Raw genomic sequence first — 23234 nt, 5'->3', positions numbered from 1 at the left:
CTTCTCTCTTCCCTGCTCAGGGCCATTTGCTAAGGCATGCAAACCCTTCCAGATGCTCCTCAAGGATTCTTCTGAGTTCTAGAGAGTCCCCTGCAAGGGACTGGGCAAGAAGGAGGCAATACAAGGTAACCAGGGCTCTCCCATAAATCGGCACCCCATGCTTCAGTGCTCCGCCGTACCACTGACAAGAATTCAGGCTGTGTAATTGGGTGGAAAGATAAGGACTTTCAAGGCCAGCTCCCTCATAGCCGGCCTAGTCGCTAATCAGTGTGACTGTGCACAAGTTTCCTTGCTGATAAAATGGAAATAGTCACTCTACCTCACAGGTAGAGTGAGGTTTAATACTCATTTAATACTCATTTCTGATGAGTATTAAATGAGATAATATATATCATATGTGGGTCATGTTGTACACGTGTGAAACATAGTAGAGCTTATTCATTCAGTCTTCATCCGCCCTTCCTGACCCTCCCACTACTCTGCCTACCCCCTAACCCCTGTTTCATCCAACTCTTCTCAATGAGAGATGGTGACACCTGGAAATGTAAGAGAAAGGAGAAAAGTATGTATTAACAGTAACCACATCTTTCTCCACATTAAGCATTAAATCATTTATTACTCTTTTCATTGAACTCTGTGAAGAAATAGGAAATTTAAAAGAAAAGAAATCCCTTCTCATTTAAGAGGGGAATGGAGCTATGGTAGTCAAAAGAGACCCTCAAGTTAAAAGAGATCCCAAATTGTTCAGAAGCAGCCCATGAGATTTGGTAACAGCAAGTCGCATTGTGTGTCCTCCGGTATACGATTAGGACAGAAAGCTTTTGGTTGGACCAGTGACTGCACAGGTTTTGATGACACAAGGAAGACAATAAGTTGGGCATTGTGTGAAAGGGAGGCAGCAGGACCCGGGCTTGTGCACTTGTCACCCTCTGTATGAAGCCAGGAGGGTAGAGCTTGATAACCTCTCCTAATAATACCCACATGCACATCTTTGTCATCCTTAAATCACTGAGTCTTGGACTTCAGGTTCTCCTTGTGCCAGTCCACAAGGGAACCAACCCATTCCATGGTTTTCTGCTGGGCTTCCTCCCAGCTGTAAAGTGGCTTATATGCCAGGTCTCATTGAGCCTTCTTGTAAGAGAAGGTGACCATGCTGTTGGACAATGTCACTGTGTGGCTGTTAAAGGGTGGTCGATAAGTGTAAACTGGCCTGAGAAGGAAGCTCACTATTTCCAGCAGGAAGCCAATCCAGCATACCAGGGATAAAGGAAGGTTCCATCTGGAATCAAGGCGGAGGCCGAATTCTTTGCTCAAGGTATAATTAGGGATATCATAGCTTTAGTGAGGCCCGTCATCTAGGATGTAATAGAACTGTCCTCGGACACTTAGGGCCTTCTTGGGGCCCCACAGGACCCTCAAGGCCAGAATGTGGGCCCAGCCCACATAGACTGGGTTGGTTGTGGAGAACTTTCCAATAGTTGACAGGATTGCATTGTTTTTCAGGGCCCTATTTACATTGGCAGTAAGAAATGGGCTTCCTTCCCCATAGATATGCATTGATCTTAAGGCACAAGGGTACAAGGTGCCAGCATTTTTCAGAGTCCGCACATTAGCCGCCAGCACAGCCTTCTCAGCAAGTTTTTTGCTGTATAGATATGGAGCGGGCTGTGTGTTTTCCAGAGGCTCTCGTTCGTGTCGATTCTGGACAATCTTTTTGTAGGAGTTGGGCCAGGCTACCTGTATGTTGCTAGTGTGGATGAAGACTAGCACACTAGCTTGAACACAGGCCTCCAACAGCTGTTGGGTACTTGTCCATGAAGAGCATGCTGTCAATGTCAGGAAATATCCCCAAGGGGGGCCAGCCACGTGAACAGATCCGTGTATCTCACTCCCCACTCCCAAGTTCAGTGGTTGTAATAGACTCGAGGTATATTCTTCAGTGGATCTGACTGAGATTGGGTCATGCTACAGCCATAGGAAAAACACAAAAATGAAAAGAAACTGACATTCGGGTTTTGGAGAGCAAGAATTTTTAGACTTTGGGGTTTCGTGGACATGTGTGTGTGTGCTTGTGTGTGTGTGTACCATAATTTTGGAAAAGGAACTATATAAAGGACCTATATAAAGTTATCACTTTATATTTTGCCAAGAAAGGATACTGAAAAATAATAATTTGTCATCAATACCATTGAAAATAGAACATTTAAAATCTAAAAAATCAGGAGGCTATACTATGAGAATGCAGACAGTCCCAGTCCTTAGGCATAAAGAGGCAGTGGAAGAATTCACATCACACACACACATATTCACAGTTGTATATAGGCAATATACCTCTTAAATATACATGAAATTGCTGATATTTATTACCTTTTGTTGAGGACTAATAAAACTTTGTCACAAGGACCATCCCTGGAGTCACTGAGCAAACAGTGAGTTATGGGAACATGCTGGAAACCCACACTCTTTTCCTGATTGTGCGTTCCCTGGGAAAGATGCTTCCAATTCTGACTGTGACTCTGTTTACCTGGTAATGCATAGTGGGGGTGACAAACCTTCCTTTAAACCCTGCACCGGTATTTCCTGTGGAGCCTGGTGGAGGACTGGGGAGGGAGTGTGCCCTCTGCTTGTAACATCTGCACTGAGAGGACCTGGCAGCCTCCACTGAGCTGTGTGGAAGCGAAACTCATGGAGGTATCTGGAGTGCCTTCCCTTGAAGAAGGTAGAAATTTGCTGGGCAAAAGATTATTGTTATTATTATTTTAATTCTTGGCCTCTTCTCTGTGGAATTTGGGTTTCTGGAGAGACAGCTTTATGTTCTCAGAAATTAATCTGGTGGCAGGGAAAATTTTTTTTTTTTTTGAGACAGAGTCTTCCTCTGTCGCCCGGCTGGAGTGCAGTGGTCAGATCTCAGCTCACTGCAAGGTCCGCCTCCCAGGTTTATGCCATTCTCCTGCCTCAGCCTCCCGAGTAGCTGGGACTACAGGTGCCTGCCACCTCGCCTCGCTAGTTTTTTGTATTTTTTAGTAGAGACGGGGTTTCACCGTGTTAGCCAGGATGGTCTCAATCTCCTGACCTCGTGATCCGCCCATCTCGGCCTCCCAAAGTGCTGGGATTACAGACTTGAGCCACTGCGCCCGGCCGAGAAAATTAGTTAGTTTACCTTCAAGGGGGAATTGACCAACATTGTGAAGTATTTTCTAAGCCTGGGAGTGACAATGGTTTGAGGAAACAGATGCCTCTAACACTTCCCTATCATTTCACATCCCCTGTTGTTGGGAGCTGTGGAGAGTAAGAATTAAAATGAAAAACTGGTTACTCTTAGCACCCTCCTTGCACTGTAGGGGTACTTAGAGGTATGGCTAACCAGAAACTGGAAAGGTTTTTTTTTTTCTTTTTCTTCCTTCCTTTCTTTCTTTCTTTTTTTTTTTTTAGATGGTGCTGGAGACCCAAAAGCAATTAGTTTTGTTAGAAAACACATCAGAGTAGATTGAGTTTGGAGGGCCAGGCCAGCAGTTGTGTACTGTGGTGCTTAAGAGACTGGGCTCTGGGAATCAGCAGGTGAGACTGCATGGAAAGATTCCTTAAGGAAACGTGTCTGAATTTAAAGTAGGTTGGTAAGCCGCAATTCGGAAAGACCACCAAGCATTTAACGAATGAGGACTGAATGAGAGTGCATTTTGAGCACCTTACAGAAAATAGCTCGGTAATAGTAGCCCCTGTGGTGAGCTGAAGAGACCGTATTCTGGATACTGGGAAACTCTTATTGTTAAGAAAATATTGTGAGAAAGCATGTACTGGATAATTCTGTTCTGATAGACCTCTGTGAACTAACTTTGCTAGTTCTCTCGAGAGAATTTCTTTGACGTGGTCAGGACAGCTCTGTATGTTCTTGATATGGAAGTGGTTGGAAGGGAAGAGCATGATCCCTTTAAATGATATGGAAGGGGAGAAGGGAAGTGCTGGGTACAGAAGGGTGTGGTTCCTGGCTAGGGCTCCAACTCCACAGACCTAGGTGAGGTCTTGCATTTGCATTTCCCAAATGTTGCATTTCCCAAGACTGCCGTGGCCTGCTACGTCCCCGTTCTGTGCCTATAAAAACCCCTAAGACCCTAGCAGTCACACACACAAGCTACTGGATGTCAAGAGCAGCAGATCAGTGGAAGAAGACAGAAGGGGCTAGATGTGGAATGGAGCACATCAGTCGAGGAACACACAGGCAGCTGGATGTCAAGAGGAATGCACCAACTGGCAGAACAATGCAAAGTTTGGCCTGTGTGGTCGGAGACGAGTTGAGATATTGAGTGGCCAACTTCCAGGGAAAACTAGTCCCTTCCGGATTTCCCCATCTGCTGAGAGCTACCTCCACTCAATAAAACTTTGCACTCATTTTCCAAGCCCAGGTGTGATCTGAGTCTTCTGGTACACCAAGGCAAGGACCTGGTATACAGAAAGCCTTCTGTCTTTGTGACAAGATAGAGGGTCTAACTGAGTTTGTTAACATAAGTTGCCTATAGACAGCAAAACTAAACGAGCACCCTGTAACACACGCCCAGTGGGACTTCAGGAGCTATAAACATTCACCCCTAGTCACTGCCATGGGACTGGAGCCCCACAGCCTTCCCATCTGCATGCTTCCTTAGAGATTTGAACAGTGGGGCACTGAAGAAGCAAGCACACCCCATCCCATGCCCTGCAAGAGGGACAAGAGAATTTTTTCCATTTCTACTGGGGGCTCATCCAGGCTCTCAGGAAGATGAGTGTGAGCAAATGAAAACCTCTATGGTCTACCTTTCTTCCAAAACCCTGCCACCTCTCTCTCGTTCCTGTGGGTAAGATGCTCTGTTACTTTTTTCTCTTTTTCCCTCTCCCACAGTTTGAAATCTCTTATCTCTTTCTTCATAATGTTAAGGGCTTTGCTACAGGCTATGGCAATGTTACTAAATGTAATGAGCTTTAGACTCAAGACACCTAAGGTGCAAATCAGACGAATTGTTCCTAAAGGTGCCATGTATGCCTCCATGATGACAGCTACAGGCATGCATGGCTCAGGGCACCTTCTGTTACTCTTTCCCCTCCCAGTTCAGGAACATGGGCATGCCCACAGCAGGCAAAGGCTGAGCCTAACAGCGACAAGTTGGGGCGGGAGAAAACCAGAGGTAGCTGGGACCCCACAGGGCCAAGGAATGGACACATTTCTCACTTGCTGTGCCAATGGGACCTTTCCTACCCTGGCCAAGGAATTTAACCTGGTCTGAACCAGGGGAAAGTTATAAGGATTAAAGGGGCCCACTTGCACTAAGCAAAGGTTTCTTCCCCTAGAATCCCCCACTTTTTTGTCCCTTTAACTGTTTTTCTCTTTTTTCCTTTTGTAGGTGAGAGGGGGCCCCCCTCTGACTCTGTTTCTGATAGAGAAGTTAATGGAGGGGTGACCCCTGCTGGCTGAAAACTGCAAATTCAGCATGGCTCATGGATACAAAGAGCCTCTGAAATGCCTTTTCAGTCCTAAACTCAATTCCAAGCTTCATGCTTAGACTCCAGAAAGAAAAAACAGGTGAGGGATCCAAAGCCAGTCAACAGGTACAGTGTAAATGGGCAGGACCAATTCCTGCTGAATGAACCCCACTCCACAGAAGGAGGCCATGCTTCATGGCATAAACAGATCCAGGGAACTCAAAGTTTGCCAACAGTAGGGAGGAATGGATGCATAGGCAAGGGCAGGTAATTCCTACTCTCTAGGCTTTCCCTGCCTTATGAGGACACACCACATTGGTATCTATGGCCAGCACCTACCAAGGTCACTGAGTCTCAGGAATAAGAGGTGGAAAGTGAAGGGAGGACATTCTCTTTCTCTCTCCATCACACCCTGAGTATTTTCTGAAAGAAGAAAGGAAATGATAGATGCCTCTATTCCCTGTCTTTCAGAATGCGCAACCAGTTCTCTACACCACCCCCAGCTTATATTCCTCTGGAGTGTATTGTAAACCATTGGGACTGCTTTGACCCTCAGAATCTGGAGAAAAAAAATGTCTCATATCCCTCTGCACAAAGGTTTGGCCAAATTATGATTTATATGAAGGACTGACTTGGCCTCAGGAAGGGACCGTTTATTTATACCATCTGGCAGTTGAAACTTTTCTGTAGATGCGAGGACAGATGGTCTGAGGCTCCATATGAGCAGGCTTTCTATACCTTGCAAGGTGATCCAGACCTTTGCTGACAATGTAGGATTGATCCAGCCCTCCTGTTTGCTATCACGGGAAAGGCTGCAAGGGGCAAGCCCACAGAGTTAAAGATAAGAATCCCAGAACCACTCCCACCAGAGAAGCCAGATCCCTTCAGCCCTGCTCCTCTGTGTTCACCCTGACCTCCCTATCCAGCTTCAAAGCCCCTCCTAGAAATCCTCACCCTAAACAAGCCCCAGTCTCACTCTTGCCCCTCCAACAGATGCCCAGTGAATTTGGGCTCAGTAAGTTCCAGGTCTCCTTCTCCCACAGGACTTAAAGCAAATTAAGGGGATATTAGGAAGCTTTCAGATGACCCTGATAGATACATAGAGGCTTTCTAGGATTTCACCCAAATATTTGAACTCTCCTGGAGAGATCTTATGTTACTTTTGAATCAGACCCTGACAGATACTGAGAAACAGGCCACTGTGCAAGCAGCAGAGAGATTTCGGGATGAGCTTTGTATCACATATAATGTCAGGGAAAGGAGTGAATATTATCCAACTGAAAGAGAAGCAGTACCAGTGACTAACCCTACATGGGATCATAATGATGAGATGGAAGACTGGAAAATGAGACACTTTCAGGTGTGAATAATGGAAGGTTTATGTAGAACTAAGACTAAGCCTCTCAATTATATCAAGTTGTCCATGATTGACCAAGGATTTGATGAAAATCCCACTGGAAAGGCTAAGTGAGATCTTAGTAATGCACACCTCTCTATCTCCTGCTTCAGCCAAGAGACATCTAATCCTAAACGATAAATTTATTACTCAGGCAGCTCCTGACATCCAGAGGAAGTTGCAGAAACAGGCCCTGGGACCAGATAGTACATTAGAGGAGCTCCTGAAAGTGGCCATCTCGGTCTTTCACAATAGAGACAGAAAGGTCCAGGAAAGAGAGAGGAGATACAGGAAAAAAAACAAAACTTTTAATGGCCTTGGTGCAAGTCCACAAACCCCAGAATTCCCGGAGTGCACCTGTCAACTGCTGAAGATATACCAAGAACAGTTATGTCTTTTCTAAAGTTTAACCAGTCCAGGGTGAAACAGATCAGGGTACAATGTTGTTAGTACATTTTACATTTTGTCTCTGTAATGTTTAGCACTAAATTCTTTCTTTGTGTAATACACATGTTTAACCCATGCATACTTAACCTTATAAAACTTGTTTTTTCTCCCTAGGAACCAACAAATCCCAAACAGTAAGGCAACTGGAGCCTCAGAGGATGGCTCCCCTTTGCTAGGAACCCTTAGATAGACCCCTGGAAAGAATCTGACTGCTGTTTTCCCCAAAAAAACACCTCCTGTCAGCAGGAGGCAGCTAACACTGGTAATTGTCCATATTCTAACGGCAGTTAGATGTACCTCTTCAGAGGGGGGATATGATACAGAAGCGCCATAAAGGGAAAAGCATGGTCCCTTTAAATGATACGGACTGGGGAAAAAGACGTGCTGGGTAGGAGGGAAGGGGAGGGAGGGAGTGGTCTGTGGCTAAGACTCCACCCCCATAGACCTATGTGAGGACAGGCATTTTCTGCCCAAATATTTCATTTCCCAAGGCCACCCTGGTCTGCCACACCCCCATCCTGTGCCTGTTAAAAAGCCCCAAGATTCTAGCAGGCACACGCAAGCTGCTGGATGTCAAGAGGAGCAGATCAGGGAAAGAAGACAGAAGCAGCTAGATGTCGAGGGAAGCACATCAGTGAAGGAACACAGGGCAGCTGGACGTCGAGAGGAATGCACTGACCAGCAGAAGGATGCAGAGTTTGGCCAAGCAGTTAGAGAAGAGTCAGGCCATTGAGCAGCAGACTCCAGGGGAAAACCATGATTTTCTGGCTTCCCCCATCTGCTGAGAGCTACCTCCACTCAATAAAAACTTGCACTCATTCTCCAAGCTCAGGTGCGATTAAATTTTTCTGGTACACTAAGAGAAGAACCCAGGATATACAAAGCCTTTTGTCCTTGTGACAAGGTAGAAGGTCTAAGGTCTAACTGAGCTGGTTAACACAAGCTGCCTATAGATGGCAAAACTAAAAGAGCAAAACTAAAGGAGCACCATGTAACACACCCCCACTGGGGCTTCGGGAGCTGTAAACATTCACCCCAGACACTGCTTTGGAGTTGGAGGCCCCCAGCCTGCTCATCTCTATGCTCCCCTAGAGGTCTGAGCCGGGGCACTGAAGGAGGGAGCCACACCCCCATCACACACACTGTGAAGGGGACAAGGGATTTTTCCCATTTCATGATCATCAGCCTACAAACAAGGTTTAAAATGATGACTATGGTGGCACCTGGCAGGTTTGATTCTGGCCCACAGAGGCAAGGCAAGGGGTGGCTGGATATCAAGAGTCTGAAGTCAGAGTTTAGTTGACTTTTGATTGGAGCCACAGTGGAAAGAGCGTCCACAGCCTTTGGAGTCACACAGGGGTGAGTTTAAAGTCTAACTCTCCTACTTACTTACCTGGGAGGCCTTGGACTGGTTACTTGCCATCTCTCAGCCCTAGTCTTCTCATGTAACAAACTGAAAGTAGCAGCTTTGAACTCCCCCAGTTGGTAGTGATTAGCAGAGACACTTGGCCCAGAGCACAGTAGGTGTTCAGTGGAGGGACTTCTCTTCCTTCATTGTTTATCTTTCTCATCCTTGTTTGCCCCTCCTTGCTCCATCTCCTCCTCAGGCTACTGTACCTTTCAAGTTGAAGTTCATGATAGACTCTCTGTGAGTGACACCGAAGAAGTCAATGATAGAGGCAGTGTGGATGATGACCGAGATGTCCTGGCAGGCTCTCTTCAGGCATGACTCATCCAGAATGTCTCCTTCTAGCATTGTCAGCTTGGTCTTGTTCTGGAGCTCTGTGTGAACATGGGTCAGGTCCTTGGAAGGGTTTCCGAATCTGGCTTCAAAGTTTCCTGATAAAGGTGTTGTTACATAGGTGTTCGGGGATGGTTAGAGTTGGGTTGTTAGAGTGGAGGGTGTACGTTCCATGGAAGGAACAAGTAAACAAAGACACAGAAGTCAGCCTGTTTAGCAATTTATTGGGAAAGAGCAAACATCTGTTTCTACCCCATCTCATTTCAGAAAAGTAATCTAAGCAATGAGCTGTCAGCTGTGCTTGGAATATAAGCATTGCTAGGATCACGGGAGACTCACCAAAATTTTTAAGGAGAGTAGGGTGATTGTGGAGAGTTGGGTGTAAGAGGGAAAAGTTTGAATTTAATTCTGTAGGTAATGCAGAATCATGATTTTTGGTCTCCAGCACCACGTCAAAGAAAACCCCTTATTTATATTTGGAATAAGTAGAGAAGCAGGCCAGGGGTGGTGGCTCACCCCTGTAATTCCAGCAATTTGGGAGACTGAGGCAGGTGGATTGCTTGCATCCAGGAGGTCAAGACCAGCCTGGGCAACCTGGAGAAACCCCCTCTCTACTAAAAATACAAAAATTAGCCAGACTTAGTGGTGAGTGCCTATATTCCCAGCTAATAAGAAGCCTGAGGTAGGAGGAAGGATGGAGCCCAGGAGGTGAAGGTGGCAGTGAGCAGAGATCATGCCTCTGGACTCCAGCCTGGGTGGCACAGCAAAATCCTGTTTCACAAAGAAAAAGAAAAACAGAAGCAGAATTGTAGCGTAGGAAGTTAACCTTGCCTCAAGGATATAAAACGGACTGGTATAGGGGATATGAGAAATCCAGTTGATCAAGAGATTAATCAGAATGTCTGTGCCAAGGTTTAGACGAGGGCTGGAAGCAGGGTCCAGCAGTGGAAGCAGAGGAGGGGAGAGATACACCAGGTTGGAATTTCAGACCTTACCTTGACGGTCCTGGTACCTACTGGAGCTGGGCTGAGAGGAAAAGGAGAAGATAAAATCACTCCCACAGTTTCCTGCTCAGGCAACTGAGAGGAGAATGGAGCCATTATTAGGGAATTGCAGAAGAGTTTAAATAATAAATTCTATTGAAAATTCTTATCGGATATTATCAAAAGCAAGTAGCAATGCTGAAAATGAGTTAGTCACCAATGGACTAACATCTAGCTCTGTAGCCCAGGGAGCAGTTACAACGTTAATGTCTTCAGGCTCCTCTGAAATCCACAGGTAGTGATGCTGCCAGTAAAGTTGTCACCTGGAATTAGCCCACAAAATGAACATCATGCTACATGGAGCTCAGATAAATACTCTGCTCTCATTTGTGCTTTATAATCTGCATACGGCCCACAGCTTGCTTGTTTCCTTTTACTGCTATCTCATGAGGTAGCTATTCTGAGTCCCATTTTATTGGTGAGGAAACTGAGGCTCAGCTTAAGGGACAGATTAAAAGTCACGTTTCTAGTGAAGGCTCAAAGTTGCCCACCCCACCTCCAAGTCTTGTACCCTGTACACCAGGTGCAGGACTAGCTGTTTAGAATCAACTTTTCTGAGAAAGAGTAAGAATAAGTCAGTTTAAATGAAATTGGCAACAAAGGCCAAAGAACAGTGAGAGTAAAATTCAGAGTGAAAAATTCAAGGCTGGAGAAATTCCTTTCTGCGGTACAGGCGGGCCCATTTACTCTCCTGATGCCTCTGCCTTGTTTTGTCTACTCCCAGCCCCTTCCCACTGTCAGGCAACTCCAAGGAGGCCCTGCAATGGGGGAGGCAGGGAAGAGGCTGCTGGGGAGGAGGTGGGTGACAGCCTGAGAGTTGAATTTTCTCTGCGCTTCCTGCTCCCTTCCTCTGCTTCCCATTTGCTGCCGACTTCAGACAGACTGGCTCAAAGGAATTGCCTTTTCAAAGCTGAAGAAGTCTAAAGCCAAGAGAAAATCACTCTTCCCCAACGAGTTCACAGGGAACTAAAGAGACCAGGAAAGGGGACTTTGTGGATGGAGCCATAGCTCCCTCGTTCCCCAAGCTGCTAGACCAACTACTGCTTAAGAGCACAGATGCTGCACTAGACTACAAGGGTTCAAATCCAACTTTGCCATGTTCTAATTGCAGGACATTGGACAAGTGCATTAACCTCTCTCTGACTGTTTCCTCATCTGTAAGAAAGGAGGATAATAATATTAACGATCTCATAGGGCTGTTATGAGAAGCAAATGAGTGGGCACATGCAAACCATGTAGAACAGTGCCTGGCACAGTAAAAACACCAAAAGCATTCTCTGTTTTTATCTTCACATAGTCTTCTGTCCATCCATTATATCTCCTGCATTTTCACCACATGGAATTGTTCCTCTAGGCTGAGCATTGCTTTTTCTTTGTATTAACTGTTAGAGTACAAATATTGGTGAGACATAAGGATTACAATCATTTAAAATTGGTCAAGTGTTAATACGTGTTTATCAAAGACACCTTTAGAACAGAGGGTGGAGGAAATCAGAAGAGGTCAGAGAAAAGCGAAAGAAGAGTAGAGTGCTGGGTGTGGTCCCTGAATGCTGTCAAGGGGGGACTTTTCTGTGGGCAGGGCATGACGTTCTGCACAGTCAGAGCCCACATGTAGACACACAGTCCTCCCAATCCCGTGGGATGGGGAGGAGGACAGGGAATTGGGCACACAGGGAGGCAAAGGGAGAGACTGAAGACCCATTTTGCCAAGCATCAGCCCCAGGGCCAAGTGAAGCCTCTGGATGAAGCTTTGGTCTGAGCTCTGCTACACATTAATCAGATGACCTTGGCAAGTCGCTTTATGTTTCTGGACCTTGATGATGCATTCATTGTCCACTTGGATGTCACCCCTTTTCTACCTTCCTCATACTGTTATTTGCACAAGGAGTTGCTACAACAAATTCTGCAGTTTTTTTTCGGAGGGGGGTGGTATTGAGCAACAGAGACAAATGGTTTTAAAAAAGCCATATGTGAGAAATGAAAATGAGGCATGTCTGGTCTCATACTGCCTCTTACTCTGTCTCTGCTCTGTGCTGTGCACTTGTGCATACCCTCTCCCTCTCACTGATGCTCTGTCTCTCACTCTTTCTCATTCATTCTCTGTCTTTCTCATTTTCTCTCTCTGATTTTTCTCTCCCCTTCATTTTCTCTCTCTTTCTCACTCTCTGATACATACGCACAGGCACACATGCACACACACACACACGCTTAAACACTCATCGTTACCTTCGCTTCCTTTTATTTTACCTCCACTAAAGTTGCTGAGGATGCTACAAAACAAAACAAAGCTCAGGGCGGTCCAGAGAGGCAGGGACCCACTGGTGAGGTCTCCAGGTACATGCTGTCCTTTATGAATGTTGTAAAGCAATTGCCAAGACAAAAAGCTTCAGAGCATAAAAGAGTTGTAGACAAGAAAGAGAACTGATGTGGGATTTTCTAGATGAAAAGAAAAGGGGCCTGGAGGCTGAGGCGGCTGCCTCTCAAGTTCCGCGTCAGGGCCAGAATCCAGTCTCTGGACAGCCCGTCCAGTATCTTTCACACTATGCCATTTTATACTATTTAATTTTCTTTTTTTGATGACTTTGGATGTGGGATTGGCTTAGATTTGGCTACAACTTTCCATAACTTGCCAGAAAAGCTCCACTTCCCCACACCTATGCAGGGTTTAAAATGGAGCCACACACCCACGACTCAAGTTTACTTACTAGAAAATTCCTCCCTCAGTCCTGGTCTGAAGGCCTTGTCCAAGGCCCTGATCTCCTTCAGCTCCTTCTTCACCAAGAGATGGACGATCCTCTGACCCAGAAACCCTCCTGCTCCTGTCACAAGGCAGCTCCAGCCCGTCATGGCCAATCCAAGATTTCAGGAAACCCTTGCCAGGAAATAGAAGATGCTGGGGAGCAGATCTTATTCTAGGGTGACCATGGAGAGGACTAAAAACAGAGGTAAAATGGTTATAGACTTGCAAAGATGCCTTGTTTTCCTCCACCCTATTTTTTGCAAAAATTCCATGTCCCCACCACTGCCAAGAGTAGCTGAAAGAAAATGAAAAAGCTCTAACCATTAGTTAAATGGTTAAAAGCTGGACAGAAGAGTCAGGGTGCTGGTCACTTCATCCCCTAAGGCAGCCCTGGAGCTTTATGCTCTGTGGCTCCTGGCTTGCCCCTTATCACTCTGAACTGCCACATACTCATTGCTCCCACCTCCTCAAGCATTCTTTTTCTCAGAAGAATAGTGACCTTTAGGTTACATCTCTAATTCTTCCCAGGAACAGGAGGAGAAATCCAATCCTAAGGCTACTCTTCGAAAAGGAGTAAGTGGGAAAGTGTGTGGTAAAGAGTCTGTGGAAAAGACTGTGGTAAAGAGTCTTAGGCGTAGCCTTAACAGGACACTGGTCAGTTGATACCAGCTGTCTGGTATCTGCAATCTGTGAAGTTAAACTAGACTGGGAGAAATCTCCAAGTACAATGTGAACTTTGCCTTTGTGCAGTAAATATGTTTGGAGGGAAATCCATATGAGCCCATTATTTCCTGTCTGAGTGGCATTTGAAATGTTGCTGCTGTCTTGCAAAGTTTAGAAATTTGCAATGGTGACGTCTCCAATCACTTAGTTTTATGTGAGGTGACTTTCTTTCCTACTGAATACATCCAAAACCTCAATTGAAATTTTTCCCCTGAAGAGCTCTGGGTTGCTAGATGAAGAACAGCATTGAAGGAAAGCTATCTATTGGTAACTGCTTAATAATATGGCTTGTACCACAAGAGTGGAGATTTGTAGTTGTTTGCCCCAATAACTCTTGTCAGAGATGTTTGAATGTATCTCATATTTTTGACTGCAAAACCATTTTCAGCAAATTCCTGAACTGAACATGCTGTGAGTGCTGCTGAAGCCTATGCATTAGAACTGCCTAAATTTACCCACCATAAGCTCCCGAGACACTTTATTTTCTTAAAAAAAATGTAATTTATATTCATTAAACTGCCCAGATCTCAAGTGTTCAGTTCAGTGAAACTTGACAGTTATGTATGCCCACATAAGTACCACCCAAAAAAACACTTTCTTCTTGGAAAGAAGTTCTTAGTTAATTCCTTGCACTGTACCCAACCTACTTGGTAGGCAACTACTTTCTGATTTTTATTCTTATTTTATTCCCATCTTTTCCTAATTTTTTCTTTTAAGATTTCTGTGGTTCTGGATATATATTTAAATGCAAAATCATTCTGAAATGAAGTTTTGTACATGGAGTACAGAAAACTTGACCACTGATTGTCCCTATTGTTTGCTCATTTTTTATTTCATGATTTTCTTTATTATTGGCTTATAGTTATTAACTTTGGGTTTATTTTACTCTTCTTTTTCAGGGTTCTTATGATGAAAGCATAGAAAATTGACTTTACTCCTTTGCTCATTTCCACTACAGGCATTGAAAGTTGTCAGTCTCTCTCTAAGCACTATGTCAGCTGCGTCCCACATTTTGAGGCGCTGGGTCATCTTCACTCAGTTAACGATGTTTTAAACTTTTTCTTGTGAGTTCGTCTACGACCAAAGTGTTATTTAGAGTATGTTGCTTGTTTTCTAAGATTGGGGGCTTTCTAGATATCTTTTATTTATTTATTTATTTATTTATTTATTTATTTATTGAGGCAGAGTCTAGCTCTGTCACCTGGGCTGGAGTGCAGTGGCAAGCTCCGCCTCCCGAGTTCACACTATTCTCCTGCCTCAGCCTCCCGAGTAGCTGGGACCACAGGCGCCCGCCACTGCGCCCGGCTAATCTTTCTATTTTTAGTAGAGACGGGGTTTCACTGTGTTAGCCAGGATGGTCTCGATCTCCAGACCTTGTGATCTGCCCGTCTCGGTCTCCCAAAGTGCTGGGATTACAGGCTTGAGCCACCGTGCCCAACGCTCTAGATATCTTATTGTTACAGATTTCTAATTACATACTATTGTGGCCATAGCATATACTCCATATGATTTTGATTCTTGGATATATATTGAGACTTATTTTATGGTGCAGCAAATAGTGTATGTTGGTGAAAATGCCATAAGCACGTGAAAAGAATGCTTTTTGCAGTTGCTGGAAATAATACTCGACAAATGGTTTGGTTTGAAACCCCACTCTGGGTCTTGCCCACCTCCTGTGTTGTAGACATTCATCTGCTACTTGGGACCTGACTACCAATGCTTCAAACCCACTTGCCTAGGAAAGGTTGGCCCTGTGCTGCAAGACGTAGTAGCTAGTTCTCTGAAGTTATCAGAACTAGCTACAGGCCCTGGGTCTTGCTGAGACTTGTGGAGTGCTATCTGAAATCACCCAGGTGCATCGCATGCCTTTGTCTGCTGTATCAGATGCTGGAATGCATCTTATGTATCCCCCATCGCCTTAAGGGTGGGGCCGGTCATTCCCTCAGCTGTTGAGAGTTCTGGAGGCTGATAGATTTCAGCCGGTGTCTCTTGGAGTCTCTGAGTGGAAGCAATAAATATAAGCCCTAAAGAAAGTGAGAAATTAAACAAAAGGCAAGACTGATGGGGCCCACACTACTGAACTTTTTTGTTTTTAAACAGCTTTACTAAGGTATAATTGACATATCGTAACATTCACCTTTTTTAAGTGTAAAGTTCAATTATTTTTAGTAAAATTTTAGACACGTATGACCATCACCATGCTCCTGTTTTGCAACATTTCTATCATTCCTAAAACATCCCTCATGCTTATCAGTTGCCACCTTTTATTCCCACTCCCCAACTCAAGGCAACCCGTAATTGACTTTCTGACTCTAGAGATTTGCCTTTCCTGGACACCATATAAATGGAATCATGCAATATGTGCTCTTTTGTATCTGTCTTCTTTCACCTAACTTAATACACTTTTGTGGTTTATCTATGTTGTAGCACATATCAATATTTCATTCCTTTTAGGTGTCAAATCCTATTAAATTGTATTGATAATTCCCATTTGTTTGTTCATTCACCTGTTGATCAATATTTGATATGTTTCCACTTTATGGACTATTATGGATAAAGCTGCTATGAATATTCACATTCATGTGTTGTGTGGACGTAGGTTTTTATTTCTTTTGGGTAAAGAACTAGGAGTGAAAGTGCTAGGTCATATGGTAAATGTATCTTCAAAGTTTTTAAGAAACTGCCAAACTGGTTTTCAACATGACTACATGTCCCATCAACAAGGCATGAGTAGTTTCAGTTTTCCATATCATTGTTTTTTCACTTCCTCCAGTTGTTTCTGTCCTTCTTTTATATTATAGCATTCTAATGGGTAAGAAGTGGTGTCTCATTGTAGTTTCGATTTGCGTTTCCCTGCTCACTGATGATGCTATCTTTTCTTGTACTTTATTGGCCATTCCTACACCTTTTTGGTGAAATGGCAATTTATATATTTTGCCCATTTATAAAATTAGGTTATTTATATTTTCATTGTTCAGATGTAAGTATATTTTATACCCTGGATATAAGTCCTTTATCAAACATATGATTCGATTTGTTTTTCTCAGTCTGTGGCTCATCGTTTCATTTTCTTTTGATGTCTTTAAGTGCAACATTTTTAGTTTTGATCGTGTCTCATTTTTAAACTCTTTTTTTAACCAGGAAAAGTTGGGTTTTTGCCTAATTCAAGATCATGAATATGCTAATCTATGTTTTCTTCTAAGAGGTGTATAATTTAGCCTTTACATTTAAGCCTATAATTTATTATGAGGGAATTTTTGTGTATGTCTGTGTTAATGGCCTGGATTCATATGGCCAATTGATTTTAACAATACTAAATTCAATGGGGAAAAGCATAGTCTTTTAACCAAGCAATAATGAGACAACTGAATTGTCCACATGCTCAGGGAAAGTCAGCATGCTATGTCAAGTGATGCTCATCTGAGTCACCACCTATTGGCATCTGAGTGTGTGAAGAATTTCTCAGTATGATAATTATGGGTTAAATAATATGCTGTAGCTTTTTGCTTCTCCCATTTGACAGACAGTGTCATCTTTTTGTGCAGAGCCAGCCACATCCCTGATGCACCATGGTGAAAATGAAGGCATAAGTCAATAGATTTGGCTTTATTCGGGTGCTGGGTCACCAGGGCTACTTATAACACTGATAAAGTGAATATTGTTACCATCAGTGACCCCTTCATAGAGCTCAACTACATGGTCTACATGTTCCAGTGTGAGTCCACCTATGACAAATTCCACGGGACCATCAAGGCTGAGAACAGGAAGCTTGTCATCAATGGAAATCCCACCACCATCATCCAAAAGCTAGATCCCACCAAAATCAAATAGGGTGATTCTGGAACTGAGTACATCATAGAGTCCACCAGTGTCTTCACTGCCACGGAGAAGGCTGGGGATCACTTGCAGGGTTGAGCTAAAAGGGTCAACATCTCTGCCCCATCTGCTGATACCACCATGTTTGTAATGGGTGAGAACCATGAGAAGTATGAAAACAGCCTCAAGAACATCAGCAATGCCTCCTGTACCACCAACTGTATAGTACCTCTAGCCAAGATCATTCGTGACAATTTTGGTATATTGGAAGGATTTGTGACCACAGTCAACACTATCACTGCTACAGAGAAGACTGTGGATGCCCCTTCGTGAAACTGTGGCATCATCACCACAGAGCTCTCCAGAACATCATTCTTGCATCTACTGGCACTGTCAAGACTGTGGGCAATGAGATCCATGGGCTGAACAGGAAGCTCACTGGCGTGACCTTCCATGTACCCACCACCAACATGTTGGTTATGGACGTAACCTGCCATCTGGAAAAACCTGCCAAATATAACATCAAGAAGGTAATGAAGCAGCATCAGAGGGTCCCCTCAAGGGCATCGTGTGCTACACTGAGTACTAGGTTGTCTCCTCCAACGTAGCCATTGACACCCACTCTTCCACCTTTGATCCTGGGACTGGCAGTGCCCTCAATGACACTTTCTCAAGCTCATTTCCTGGTATGACAATGAATTTGGCTACAGCAACAGAGTGGTGAACCTCGTGGCCCAGACGGCCTCCAAGGAGTAAGACCTCTGGACCACCAGCCCCAGTGAAAGCATGAGAGGAAAAGAGAGGCCCTCAGGTGCTGGGGAGTCTCTGCCACACTCAGTCCCCCACCACACTGAGAATCTCCCCTTCTCACAGTTTCCATGCAGAACCCCTGAAGAGGGAGGGGCCTAGGGAACCCTACTTTGTCCTGTACCATCCATAAAGTCCCCTGTATGTACTAGGCCAACAAAATGCTATATTAGGAAAACTCGCAAATATTACTGATCAGAAAAAGATTAGACAGCATGATTTCTCTATCCTATTTTATGCTAAGGCATAAATGGTCAGGAAATGATGGGCTCACAATGGAAATCTGCATTCCAGTATAGGAACACTGGTCTCCCTTATTATAACTTTTTTTTTTTTTGTCATGTAAGCACAAGGACACAGCTTTAACAATGGAGGAACACACAGGCTGTTTGTGTGAAACAGTCTGGATTTAGGTGCCAACCGTTCACAAGATTGTCTGGGAAACTCAACTGCCCAGCATCTAGAGTCCTTGGGCCTCATGCAAAGAGTTTCCATTTTCTTAGGGGAGAAAGCCACCCATTGTACAGGGAGCTATAGTAGGCACAGCCCCTCATGTTGGGAAAAGGAAATCCCTCTTCTAGGCCAGCTTATTAAATTCCTGGGTTACTTTAGGATAATTACACCCCTTGTGTAATAGTCCTAGAGAGGTCAATTTGGACATGAGTAACATAGAATAATTTTTAAAGGCACAGGAGTAGATGAAATAAGCTATGGTAAGAATATTCATGGATAAAGGGGAAAGTTCCTGGACTGAATCCTGGAATAGATACATCAACGTTTAGAAGTTGAACAGAGAAGAAGGGACCAGCTAAATATACTGAGTAGGAGTTGGTAGCAGGTAGGAGGAAAATTAGGAGGAGATGGCCTTGTAAAAGTCAAGCAAATAAAGTGTTTCAAGAAGAGTGTGGGCCACTATGTTGGATGCTGCTGACGTATCAAATGCAATAGGAAAATAATTGATTATTGATTTTGACAACATTTTAAGTAATTTGGTACGAGAAATTTCCAGGAACTGTTGGGTTGAAAGTTCAATTGGAAAGTCCAAACCACAATTCATCTGCGTGTTGAGGAACAGAAAAAAATGTGAAGAGAGTGACTATTAATAAACATCTGTACAAGAAGTTGTGCCATGAAGATCTCAGTAAAAAGGTGTTACAGCCAGTGGAGTCAAGAGTTTGTTTTTGTTGTGTTGTCTTAAAACTGGACTGCTGCCTTTATGAATCCTCAGCACCTTGTACAGAGCAAATGTTCAAACATTTTTGAGTGTTTGACTTGATAAAGCACCTGTGTCTCATGCATCTTTTTATCACCATAAGAATTTGCACAACATCTGACACGTAATATAAACTTAATAAATGTTTATTGAATAATGAAAGGAAGGATGAGTGAACAATCAAGGACTCTTGAATGTCTTAGTGCTTCTGGGACCACTGCCCAGGCCAAAGCTGTTTGCCAAGGAGAAGCAATTTTCCTCCCATCTAAAACATGGATATGAGTAGGATCCCAGGTATTTGAAGGGTACTTGAAGAGTCAGTTTTTAGAAGTAAGGAAAAATGGGCCATCCCCTCCACCCTACAGGGAGAGCTGGGGGCAGAGCTTTTGGTTTATACGAGCTCAACTTGGCTGTCTTTCCCAGCAAGGCCTTTGGAGTGAGGAAGGAGAAGGCTTTAGCAAAATCTCTTTTCCATGTCCTACTTAATTCTCTGTTTGTCAGTTATTTTGGGAAGGTCACATAGATACCATTCAACCAGGTGCTCCAGAGGATGACAATGATGATATGGTAGCCAGCCTCCAAGGTGACTCCAGTGATTTCTACTTCTTCATATTCATTCCCTTGTGTGTGGGCTGACCCTAGTAACTTGCTTTTAATCAGTATGATAAGACAAAAATGATGGAATGTTATTTCCATGATTAGGATAGAAAAGATTGTTACTTCTGTCTTGATTTTACATTTCCTGTTTCTCATTGGGCTGGATGAAGCAAGTTGCCATGCTGGAGAGGACAATATGGCAATGAACTGAGGGCAGCCAACAGTCAAATGGGAACTGAGGTTCTTGGTCCAATAAGTTTCGAGGAAGTGAATCTTCCAACAACTATGTAAGTGAGCTTGAAAGTAGATATTTCGCTAGTTGAGTCTTCTGAGGAAATCAGAACTTTGTGCCAATCCCAGAGTTCTTGGAACTCCGATGTTTAAGAAAAAAAAAATGCCAGGTGCAGTGGCTCACACCTGTAATTCCAGCATTTTGGGAGGCCATGGTAGGTGGATCACCTGAGGTCAGGAGTGTGAAACCAGCATGGCCAACATGGTGAAACCCCATCTCTACTAAAAATGCAAAAATATTAGGTAGGCGTGGTGGCACGTGCCTGTAATCCCAGCTTATTGAGGCAGGAGAATTGCTAGAACCCAGGAGGCAGATGTTGCGGTGGGCCGAGATTGTGCCACTGCACTCCAGCCTGGGTGACAGAGGGAGACTCCATCTCAAAAAAAAAAAATAAAATAAAATAAAGAAAGAAAGAAAAGAAAAAGGTAGACTCTCATACTTTCAACAAGCTACCTTCTTTCCTTGGGGATTTCTCTTGCATTACAAAGAATATTCACCCTTAGTTAAACTCAGTTTGAAAACTACAAGTGGTTTAGCAAATGTTAGATTCACTGAAGTTTCTATGTGTTGGGGAAGGTGGGGAGACAGGCGTGTTATTTGTGGAAGTGTAAGTTTATGCAAATTTTTGGTGAGTATTTGACAAAATATTTTAAACTTTCACACACTTGACCCAGCAAGTTCATTCCAGATATTTATTTTAAGGAATAATCAGTTGAGATCAGACCAAGAGGTCATATGGGACATCTCCTTGCATATAGAAAGCTCTACATATGAGCTCTAATATATTAATTGAGTCCTTCACTATATATAAGATGCTTTACTTATATTTTCTCATTTAATTTTTAAAGTAGACTTTATTTTCTATAACAGTTTTAGCTTCACAGCAAAATTGAGGGAAAGTGCAGAGAGTTCTCATATACTCCCACTCCCACATATACACAGACTCCCCCACTATCAACATCCTGCACCAGAATGGTACATTTTGTACAATCAGTTGATTTGCATTGACATATCTTTATCACTCAAAGTCCACAGTTTACTCTTGGTCTTGCACATTCTCTGAATTTTGACAAATGTATACTGACATGTAAACACCATTTTAGTATCATCTGTCCTAAAAATCCTCTGTGCTCTGCTTATTCATCCCTATGTACATCTTGACTCCTACAGCCATTGACTTTTTACTGTCTCCAAGGTTTTGCCTTTTCCAGAATGTCATGTATTTGGAATCACACTGCATGTAGCCTGTTCATTTTGGTTTCTTGCATCTAGTAATATACATTTATGTTTCCCCCATGTCCTTTTATGGCTTGATAGCTCTTACTTTTTTGGTACTGAATAATATTCCACTATCCATTCAACCATTGAAGGACGATTTGACTGCTTCCAAGTTTCGATAATCATGAATAAAACTGCTATAAAGATCTAACCTAAAAGTACTTTTTTTATGTGGACATAAGTGTCTTATTTATTTGTGTAAATGCAATAGAGCATGATTGCTGGACAATGTGTTAAGAATATGTATAGCTTTATAAGAAACTGCCAAACTGCCTTACGAACTGTACCATTTTGCATCCCCACCAGCAATGGATGAGCATTCCTAATGCTCCACATTCTTGCTGGCTTTTGGTGTTGTCAGTGTTATGGATTATCACAATTCTAATGGGTGTACAGTGGTATTTTTTAGTTTGTAATACTGTAATGACATATGATGTTTAGTATCTTTTCATATGCTTTTTTGTAATCTATGTATCTTTTTTGGTGGGTGTCTGTTCAGGTCTTACGCCTGTCTTTCTATCAGATTGCATTCCAAATGTAAGACATTTTCAGAATTGAAGAGATTCCTTCTGAGATTTTTATATGCATCCCTTCAGTTTACTGTAGGCATTCCTTTTCCCATGTTCTGAGCAATGGAGAACAGCTTTTTGGTATTGTCTTGATAATATTCTTGCTCATTTCCCTTGGTGAATTTTTGATCTAGCCCTCTGAGCTCAGTTGCAGCTTAAAAAATTACACACATGTGTGTCCAGGAGCACAGTTATGACCAGGTAGATGTATACAAAGAAAGCTCCTACTACATTTTCTTGTAAAGCAAGCTAATGTCATTGTCTGTATGCCACATTATTTTAATACCATATGCTCATGTGATTTGTTTCACTCTTACCACAAACCAATCTCTAATGACTCCCCTAAGTCCTCAGCTGGTGATTTCATGGTTGAAGAGATGACCTTAAGTGGGCCACTACACCTGCACTGAAGTCCTTGTAATAAAGGAAACTTGGGGAAATGTTGCAACATGATCACTAACAAGCAGGAAAGCATGAAAAAAATTGATTTGTAAGATCCTGATTGGGTGTTTGGAGGAGTAGACATTATCGTACTTATGTTTTCTCTGATTTCAAGTCTTATCTTCAAGGCTTTTAAAATTTATTTACTTAACCACAAGGAACAATTTAATACAGAAATGTTCTTATCTTTTTCAGCTGTGAGGAGAATCATGAGACCACAGTTATGAACTTAACACAAATGGAACGAGGCTAAGAAGGATGGTATTTGACAAAGAGTTCTATGATTTAGAAGGGAAATTCCAAAGAGTAAAGTTCTAGAAAGGGCACCAAGTCCCACTGTCTGTGAGGGTGATGCCTGATGGATGACAGGGGTATGAGGGCTGGGGAACAGGGCAGAGGAGAGCAAAGTCTGCCTAGGTTTGGTCATTTGCTGTGGGATGTGGCTGGTGTGACAGCTCTTGATGAGTCTGCCCACTGTCTGAGGCCGTGTTCTTGGGGACCACTGGGTAAGAGAAGATTTCTTAGACTTTAATCTCTCCCATTCATTTAGCTCTGTAGTACTTTATTGAGAAAGCCTCCATCTATCTACTAAAACTATCCAATATGACCAAAATAAACATATCTCCTTTCTCATTTACTGGTGAAGAACTGGGCTAGTCAGTATTAATTTGCTTTCAGGG

The 23234-nt window shown here is 43.3% G+C and overlaps 2 pseudogenes; one reads left to right on the top strand and one right to left on the bottom strand.

Annotated features, from left to right (window-relative positions):
• Nucleotides 1-961: 961 nt before the first annotated feature.
• On the bottom strand, nt 962-12925 carry LOC101020265 (annotated as a pseudogene).
• On the top strand, nt 12761-19325 carry LOC100997738 (annotated as a pseudogene).
• The last annotated feature ends 3909 nt before the right edge of the window (nt 19326-23234 follow it).

Source organism: Papio anubis, chromosome 1 (assembly GCF_008728515.1).
Source record: "Papio anubis isolate 15944 chromosome 1, Panubis1.0, whole genome shotgun sequence".
Lineage (NCBI taxonomy): Eukaryota > Metazoa > Chordata > Mammalia > Primates > Cercopithecidae > Papio > Papio anubis.
This window is presented reverse-complemented; position numbering and strand designations above follow the sequence as displayed.